Source organism: Dasypus novemcinctus, chromosome 3, assembly GCF_030445035.2.
Source record: "Dasypus novemcinctus isolate mDasNov1 chromosome 3, mDasNov1.1.hap2, whole genome shotgun sequence".
NCBI lineage: Eukaryota > Metazoa > Chordata > Mammalia > Cingulata > Dasypodidae > Dasypus > Dasypus novemcinctus.
In genome coordinates, this window is record NC_080675.1 from 77,554,845 (window position 1) to 77,564,290 (window position 9,446).

A 9,446-nucleotide genomic window follows, 5' to 3' on the forward strand; every position below is an offset into this window, starting at 1 on the left:
AAGAAAATTCCACTCAACAGAAGACTACACAATCCTTTCAAGAATATAAGGCACATTTATCAAAACAGACTATACTCTAGGTCAAAAAGCAAACATCAACAAATTTATAAAAGTTGAAATTGATTGATTTCAAAATATGTTATATTACCACACTAAAATAAACTAAAAATTGATAACCAAAACATATCTGGAAAATGCCCAAATACCTCCCATGGGTCAAAACAGGAGTCAAAAGGGAAAGTGAAAAATATTTTCAACTTCATAAAAATGAAAACAAAACATCGAAATTTGAGGAATGAAGTTACATAAGTGCTTAGAGGGAATATTACAGTATTAAATAATAAATAAAACCTTGTAACAATGACTTAAGTTTCCCCTTGAAAAAGTATAGAAAACAAAGATAAAATTAAATACAAAGCAAGCAAAAGGAAGGAAAAGGTAAAGAGCAGAAATAAAATTAAATTGAAGAAACAAAAGAGAAAAATCATTGAAACCAAAAACTGATTCTCTGAAAAAATCAATGAAATTGGTAAACCTCTAGCCAGACTGATTAAGATAATAAGTTACCAATGCCAAGAAGAAAAGAGGGAATATCAATTAGATCCTATGGGCATTAAAAAGATAAAAAGTCAATATTACAAACAATTTCATTCTCATAAATTTGACAGCTTAGAGGAAAAGGACAAATTCCTTGTCAGATATAATCAACCTAAGTTAACTTAATAAGAGATAGATACCATATTAGACATATCTATTAAAGAAATTGAATTCATAGTTTAAAAATCTTACAATAGAAAACATTCCAGGCCTAGACAATTGTAAGATCTCTTATATCTCCTTTATTTCTTGGAAACCTCCTTCCTTGGAGGATTCTAATCTGGACTGATCGTCCTCTAGAACAGCTACACAGCTGTTCCTCCTGGAACATCATTTCACTGTTTTCCTTGTCTGGATCTCCTATTTCTGATACTCCAAGTCTTTCTTTCACTTCTTTTTTTGCTAGAGCATAACTTCAAGAAACTTCTTAGGCTTTTCATGCCTGAAAATGTATTTATTTTACCTCTATACCTCACTAATCATTAACTAGACACACGTTTGGGGATTGAAAAGTATTTTCCCTCAAAATTTTGAAATCATTGCAATACTGCTATCTAGTAGCCAATAAAGCAGTTAAGAAGACTGATATTGGTATTATTCAATTCTTTATTAGTATCCTGTTTTTGTTTTTTCTCTTTTGAATCCTTCAGAATTTTCTTTTCATCTGTGTTATGAAACTTCCCAAACATGTGCCTATGGGTCTTTTTTTTTTTAAATGAGCATTCTTAGCACGATATACACCTGATTTTTGGTGATGGCTGTTTCAAGGTGATAGAATCTGGGGTAATGTTTTGCTGTCATCTTTTTATGTACCTATGTTGTCTGAAGAGTTTATAAGCAGCACGCATCATTTTTATAAATAATTATGTCATTAAAAAAATACAACGAATGTCCCAGAATATCAATTAAAGCTTTAAATGTACAAACTCTTTTGATTCCATAATTCCACTTCTAGAAATCTATGCTTTTAGCAAAGGGTGCAAGTATATACATACAATATAAACTGCAGTATAGTTTGAAATATTAAAAAAATTAGGAACAGTATAAATGTCTACCAGTTAAGGTCTGATTAGATGGAACTATGGTATTTACATACTATGAACACTATGCATACATATACTTAGAAAGAAAAGTCTCTAAGATATTATGAAATGATAAAAGGAAAGTTGTACAACAAAGTGTAACAATTTTTATATTAAAATTTTAAAAGCAAACAAATCAAAACCATGTGTCTGAATATATATGCATGTGTAAGGAAATGTATTAAGAAAGGTCTCAAAGGATACATTCCAAACTATGAAAAATAATTACTCTGGGAGCAAAGTGGAATGATATTATGCTTTTAGGTTTATATAATGCTGTATTGTTTAAAATTCTGCAATAAAGCATTGGCATATTTCTTATCTATTTTAAAAATAAAAGAACAGTACACGTAAATATTTTATATGATAAATATTGTAGACTAGAATAAAAATCAGAGGAACAAGTATGTATCTGAAAAACAGCAAAGTGTGAGAAAAAAGAAAAAATCCAAAAAGTCAAGTCATGAATTTATTCACAGCACAGCTCTATCTTTTACAGTGCTATACTAGATATCGATATCCAGGAGATATATAACAGCCAATAAGTCCTAAAATGAATTCAGCATTTAAGCCTATGTCCATTAATAGAAAGGACAGGCACTACATGCCATATACATAGGCCCTGGAAAACATATATCTGATGAAACCTGGGTGATGATTCATGAGTAAGTCATGAACCATTTCTTATCTCATACAAGGTTATTTTTATATAACTACATTTCTTCCCTATTCTTAGAGAAACCTACAATGCCTGATATTATCATTACTAACACTTAAGGTTATTCTTTTAGATGCAGTTGAGAACAACCTATCACCCACTCTTAAAAAAAATAAAAGCAGGTAACTATCAAAGGAAGTTTAATAGATGAATCACCAAAATAAAATAAAAAGGGGGAAAACCATGAAAACAACCATAACCAAAAAAGGAAATTGTTTCATAATCTCACTAGAAGTATTTCTCCATGCTTGCAAATGTCCACAAAAATGAAGAAATTTATATACATGGTGGGGGGGACAGCTAATAAAGTTCAGATTAAGCAATTTATCAGTAGCATCTTTAATATTCAGAATTCAAAAGGATTCAGAATATTCAAAAGAGCAAGAATTCATCTTGAATCAAGTACCATTCCCCCTGAAGAATAAAATCAAACAGTTAACATTGAAAACTGGCTGTATATCATTATAATGATAATAACCATAAACCAGAGGAGGGGTCAGGAAACTTTTTATAAAAAAGGTATAGATCGTAAGCATTTTAAACTGTCAAGGTCATATGGTATCTATCATAACTACTCCTACAGTTGTAGCATAAAAAGCAGCCATAGACAATACTTAGACTCGTGACTGTGGCTGTGTTCTAATAAACTTTAATTGTGAAAAACAAAATTTGAATTTCATATAATTTTTTATATACAACAGAACAATTTTTTGAAACAATTTAAAAATGTAAATCCATTGTTACTTTGTACGTTGTACAAAAACAAGTGGCAAGCCAGATTTGGGCTCACAGACCAAAATTCTTGATCCCTGATTTAGATAATTTTTTTATGTTTTTAATATTTAAGGTAAATGGGCCACAAAATAGTGTTTTCTTAAAAGTCATATAAAACGTAAAAAGCAATTTTGACTTTCTTCTCATTGTACATTTAAGAAAAAAGTATTGTCACCTGAAAGAATATTAAATTATATATTATAAGGTTGTACATATAAACTGATTTTTCATCAAAACTAAAAAAATACCAAAAAAGCAAAAGACTACCAAGAGAATGGGAGAAAATATTTGCAAATCACATATCTGATAAAGTATTAGTATCCAGAATAAAGCACTCCTACAACTCAATAACACAAAAGACAAATGACCCAACTTAAAAATGGGCAAAGGAGATGAATGGACATTTCTTCAAAGAAGACAAATGGCCAATAAGCACCTTGTTCAACATCATTAGTCATTAGGGAAATGAAGATCAAAACTATACCCACTAAGAAAATTATCAAAAAAATTAGAAAATAACAAGTCTTGGGGGAGATGTTTAGAAAGTAGAATCCTGCACATTGCTGGTAGGAATGTAAAATGGTATAGCCACTGTGGAAACCATTTTGCGGTTTTTCAATAAATTAAAGATAGAATTTCCATATGACCTAGCAAGTCTACTCCTAGCTATATTCTCAGAAGAACTGAAAACAGGAACTCAGGCAAAACAACCCAAATGTCCATTAACTGATGAATGGATAAACAAAATGTGGAATGTCCATACAACAGCTGAAAAAAAGGAATGATGTACTGATACATGTACTGATACATGTACTGATACATGCTGCAACAAGGATACATGCTGCAACAAGGATGAACCTTGAAAACATTAAGTGAAATGAAAGAAGCCATACACAAAGACCATAAACTAAGATTCTATTTAAACAAAATATCCTAAATAGGCAGATTCACAGAGATAGGAAGTACATTAGTGGTTGCCAGGGAAGTATGGGAATGGGAATAACTGTTTATCCTTTATGGATGAAATAGTTCTGTAACTAGATAGTGAGGATGGTTGCACAACATTGTCGATGTACTTAATGATACTAAATTGTATAATTTAACATGGCTAAAATAATAGATTTTATGTTACATGTATTTTACCACAAGCAAAAAAGAGGTACAATACTTACACCTATTAGAATGGCTAAAATAAAAAAATTAAAATATCAAATGCTAACTAGGTTGTAGAGATATGGGATTTCTCATATACAGCTGATGGGAATGTAAACTGGTACACAATTGTGGAAAACAATTTGACAGTTTCTTATAAAGTTAAAATACATTTACAATGTGATCTAATAATTGTATACCTATGCACTTATTCTAGAAAAATTAAAATTCATGTTCATACAAAAACAAGTACACAAATGTTCACAGTAGCTTTGTCAGTGCTAGCTAAAAACTGAAAAACAGCCAAATGCCCTTCAAAGAATGAATGGATAAACAAACTGAGATAAATCCAAACAATGGAATACTACTCAGCAATAAAAAGGAATGGATTATTGATAAAGGAGGAAATACTTGGATGTACCTCAAGGGCATTTTACTAAGTTAAAAAAAAGTCCTTTCAAAGGGTTATACACTATATAATTGTATTTATATAATAAACACAAAGTGACTAAGTTATAGTGATAGAAAACAGATCTGTGGCTGCTAGGGAATAGGGCTTGCTTGGGGAACAGCATGACTATTAACAGGTAACAAAAGAGGACTTTTATTGTTTATGGTAGTGTTCAAATCTTCTCTACCTATGCTGATTTGTGTATATATGGTTACATGAATCTACACGTAATAAAATTTCATAGAAGTATATCCCTCTTCTCCCAAAAACAGAGAGCATATAAAAAGTAATGAAATCCAAATAAGATTGTATGTAAGTAAATAATATTGTACCAATGCCAATTTCTGGCTTAGCTAACGTACTGCAGTTATATAGGATATTGTCACTGGAGGAAGCTGGGTAAAGACTACACAGGAAATTTGTGTTATATTTTTGTAACTTGTTGAATGTCAAACTATTTCAATATAAACTATTTCAACAATAAACTTGGAGAATTTGTTAGCAAAAAAATTTAACTGAAAGAAATACTAAAACTTCCTCAGGAAAAAAATAAAATGATCCAAGAGAAAACCGTACATCTGTGGAGAAGAATGAAAAATAATGGAATGGGTTAATATGTGAGTAAATGTAAACCGATGTTGACTGACTATTGACAATCTTGATAGTTATCCTTGATTATTATGTTGGCGGGGCCCTAACTAGGCTTGGTCAATAGGACATTAGTAAGCAAAATACAAGCAAAGGCAGGATTAAGTTCTTGTACACTGAGATTTGTCCTCTTGGAAGTCTGGCTCTTAGGATCCAGACACCAAGTAAAAAGCCCAACCTAGTCACATGAAAAGACTACATGAAGTAAGAATAAGACATCCCAGCCTTCCAGGCCAAGTGCCTGATATGTGAGAAAGGCATCTTGGGCATTTCAATCTCAGTCACCATATGATGCAAGATCAGCAGAAATACTGGTCAGCCAAGTACCAGTCAAAACACAGAATCATGAGAAATAGTAACATGGCAGTTGTTTTAAGCTATTTTGGGATAAAATGCTATACAGCAATAAATAACAAGAAAAAAACAGATATTTAGGGAAGCGTACCTGGCCCAGTGGTTAGGGCGTCCATCTACCACATGGGATGTCCGTGGTTCAAAACCCGGGCCTCCTTGACCCGTGTGGAGCTGGCCCATGCGCAGTGCTGAGGAGCGAAAGGAGTCCCACACATAGGGGAGCCCCACACATAAGGAGTCCTCCCCATAAGGAAGGCCACCCAGAGCGAAAGAAAGTGCAGCCTGCCCAAGAATGGTGCCACACACACGGAGAGCTGACACAACAAGGTGATGCAACAAAACGAAACACAGATTCCCATGCCACTTACAACAACAGAAGCAGACAAAAGAAGACACAGCAAATAGACAGAACAGACAACCGGCGTGGGGGTGGGGGTGGGGGTAAGGGGAGAGAAATAAATAAATAAATCTTAAAAAAAAAAACAAAAGCAAAAAGTGAAGTTACTATATATGTACCAGCATGATAAAAATGAAAAAGATAGGGCAATATTAGGTATTGAAGGGATTTAGAGGAACCAGAATTCTCAGGCACTACTAGCAGTAGTATAAACTGACATAACCAATTTGAATAACTTTTGGTAGTATATACTAAATCTAAATAACTGCATATCCTATAATACAACCATTTTACCCCAAAAAATATATACATTGGTTAACCAAAATACTTACAAAAATGTTTATAAGCCTCCCTATTGACAAATCACCAAAACTTGGATCAAATACTACACAGCATTAGAATGAACAAATTAATGTTACATACCTTGTATGACTCCCACAAATACTGAGCAAAAGTCGGATACAAAGGACAGTATGAGTCCATTTACATAAATTCAACAGACAATAAAACTCAACCATAATGTTAGAAATCAGGACAATGGATTCCTTTGGAAAGGAGACATGGGTGAGCCTTCTGTTCTTTCTTGATCTAGATAGTAGTTACATGGGTATGTACACTTCAGGAAATTTTGGTAGGCTGTACACTTATGATTCATGCACTTTTCTGTATGCATATTAAAGTTTAAAAATTAACACACTAAACATTTTTCTATAAATTCTATGCCTTTGAAGGAAAATTGTGTATATTTCCCTCTACCTTCCTGATTTGCCATCATCTTTCACCAATGAAGTATCTTAATTACTTTTACCTTACATATTAAAGTCAGCTTTGTTTTAATTAATTTTATCAGCATATTATTTCCTAGGATATCCATGATTATTTGAATATTTCAAGGAGAAATTCTGAAAAGCCGATAATTTGTGATAGCATGCTAAAGTTATGTGGGGTAAAAAGAAACATCCTTGAAGCATAGTTTTTTTGTTTTAGTTCGTTTTGTTTTGGTTTACCTTTGTCTAATATGTGATTTAATCTGCATAAAATGGTCAAAGGAGGTTTTCAAAGAAATCTAAACTTGTAAAACGTTGGTCCTTTCTACCATCTTTGTCTAATAATGCTATCTTTGTTTACTGTTCCTTCCATCCCTCGAACTTACTCAAAGTACTTCACAAACAGTGCTGGGTGCTGTCACTCTCTGGTCAGAAAAATGTGAGCCCGCAGACATTCTGAACCAAAAAAAAAAAAAACGGTAACAGTAGCTTTCTACAACACTGCACTCTACCCAAATTTACAAGTGTGAGAACTAAAATAAAAAACGAGTGAACGACTCCCTCAAGGGCACAGAGTCAGAGCTTGAACAAGGACCAGAATCCTCTAAGAGATCGCGACTTAAGGGAAAAAACAAGCAAACTAAAACCTACACCCTTCAATAAACGCTAAGCCTACTGATCTCTTGTAAAAGATAACAGGAGAATATGCCGCCCAGAAAGTTTTTAAATTTCACCTGAGGACCCCACGACGCTGACCTTGGAGTACACCCCATCAACCCCAGGCCGCGCGCAGTAAACAAACATTCCCCGGGTGCAGATTCCGAGCGGCCCCTGCTTCTACTAAAAGGCTGCGGCCGGAAATTCCAGGGCTCGTCTCTGCCCACTCTATCCTTCCAGGGTAGCCCAAATCTCCCAGCACCTCTTTTACCTGGGATGCCCACAGCACCTCCCGGGTAACCGGCTTCGCGCACTCCCCCAGTTTCTCAAACAGGAGGCGCAGACACAGCGACAACCAATCGCCGCTCTCTCGCCGCCTCCGGACTCCCGGATCACCCGCGCGAGAAGGCGCGTGTCCGGGAGCGACGGGGCGGGGCGCGGCGGGGGAGGAGGAGAAGGCACGCATGGGCATGCGCAAGCCACGCCGCCCGGCCTCGGGGCGGAGTTTCTAGGAGAGGGAGGGAGCTTGCAAAGTCCACTGTAGACTTAGGCGGAGGAAGTAGGCGGTTGTGGGGTTAATGTAGCTGCTGGATCAAAGCGCTGTAGTGGAGTCAGAGAGGACAGGCCGATTCTAGGAGAGGGACATATTGTCTGAACACAGCCTGATCTGAGAAGACGAGGGAATAAACGCGTCATGAAAAAAGGAAGAAAATAAAAATGCGAATTGGGACCTTTAACTTTACGGAGTCACCACCCGAGCTGGCAGAATCATGGTGTGAGGGGGTGTGCGCGCGGGTGTACGGTTCTGTGTGTGGTTTAGGGAGCGAAAGCGGGATGAGAATGAGGCGGGGCATGGGCGGAGGGGAAAGGGCGTGTAAAGTCCTCTCTTCATTGTACTTCGGTGTTGAAACAGAAAGAAACTGGGATACTTAACTACTAGTAATTCAAATATGGTTTTCTGGTTCCACAGAATAAAGTATTGCTTTTATAAATGTCACTTTTATCTCCTGTTATTCATTCCTTCAGACAGGAAATAATTTTTGAACACATAGTATGTACCAGGTACTCTTCTATATTCTGGATAATAAGCAACAGTGTTTTTTTTTACACATCCCTAGGTATAACATGAAGTAACGATGGGTTACCAAGTTAGAGTGATTAGATGTTAATGAAAGGAACATTAACTTATATTTTAGTAGTTAGGAACTGGAAAAAAAATAGACGAAAAATTGGATGTGAATTAATTGGAACAAAATATAATTACAAAATCCTGTCTATTATTTATGTTGTAATGAAGGTACACTGCTCTGAGGGGCTTTGCTATAGGTTTTGCTTTGAATTACATTTTTGCCAATCAGGGTCTGAATCAGATAGTTGTGGATATAAACAAGGTACCATAAAATTATATGAAACAGGGAAGTTACCTTGGCCCAGTGGTTAGGGCATCTGCCTACCACCTGAGAGGTCCGCGGTTCAAACCCCAGGCCTCCTTGACCCGTGTGGAGCTGGCCCGTGCGCAGTGCTGATGCACGCAAGGAGTCCCATGCCACGCAGGGGCGTCCCCCATGTAGGGGAGCCCCACGCGCAAGGAGTGTGCCCTGTAAGGAGCGCGCCCCATAAGGAGAGCCGCCCAGCACAAAAGAAAGCGCAGCCTGCCCCGGAATGGCACCGCACACACAGAAAGCTGACACAAGATGATGCAACAAAAAGAAACAGATTCCCGGTGCCACTGATAAGGATAGAAGCGGTCACAGAAGAATGCACAGCAAATGGACACAGAGAGCAGACAACCAGGGGAGGGAAGGGGAGAGAAATAAATTTTAAAAATAAACCTTTTTTTTTTTTAATT

At 36.0% G+C, this 9,446-nt stretch overlaps 1 protein-coding gene across 10 annotated transcripts in view; it reads right to left on the reverse strand.

The window, feature by feature from the left end:
• The window catches only part of MIPOL1 (mirror-image polydactyly 1), a 377,520-nt gene extending 369,496 nt beyond the window's left edge, over positions 1-8,024 (reverse strand). For 8 of the 10 annotated variants that reach the window (XM_004465789.4, XM_071213965.1, XM_012528017.3 and 5 more), the window contains exon 1: positions 7,869-8,024. The gene's annotated coding sequence lies outside the window, so the exon portion shown is untranslated. Of the gene's footprint in view, positions 1-5,867; positions 6,206-7,326; positions 7,397-7,868 lie in introns of those variants that run through there. The other 2 variants (XM_071213960.1, XM_071213962.1) reach the window with 2 other exon arrangements.
• Between the last annotated feature and the right edge of the window lie 1,422 nt (positions 8,025-9,446).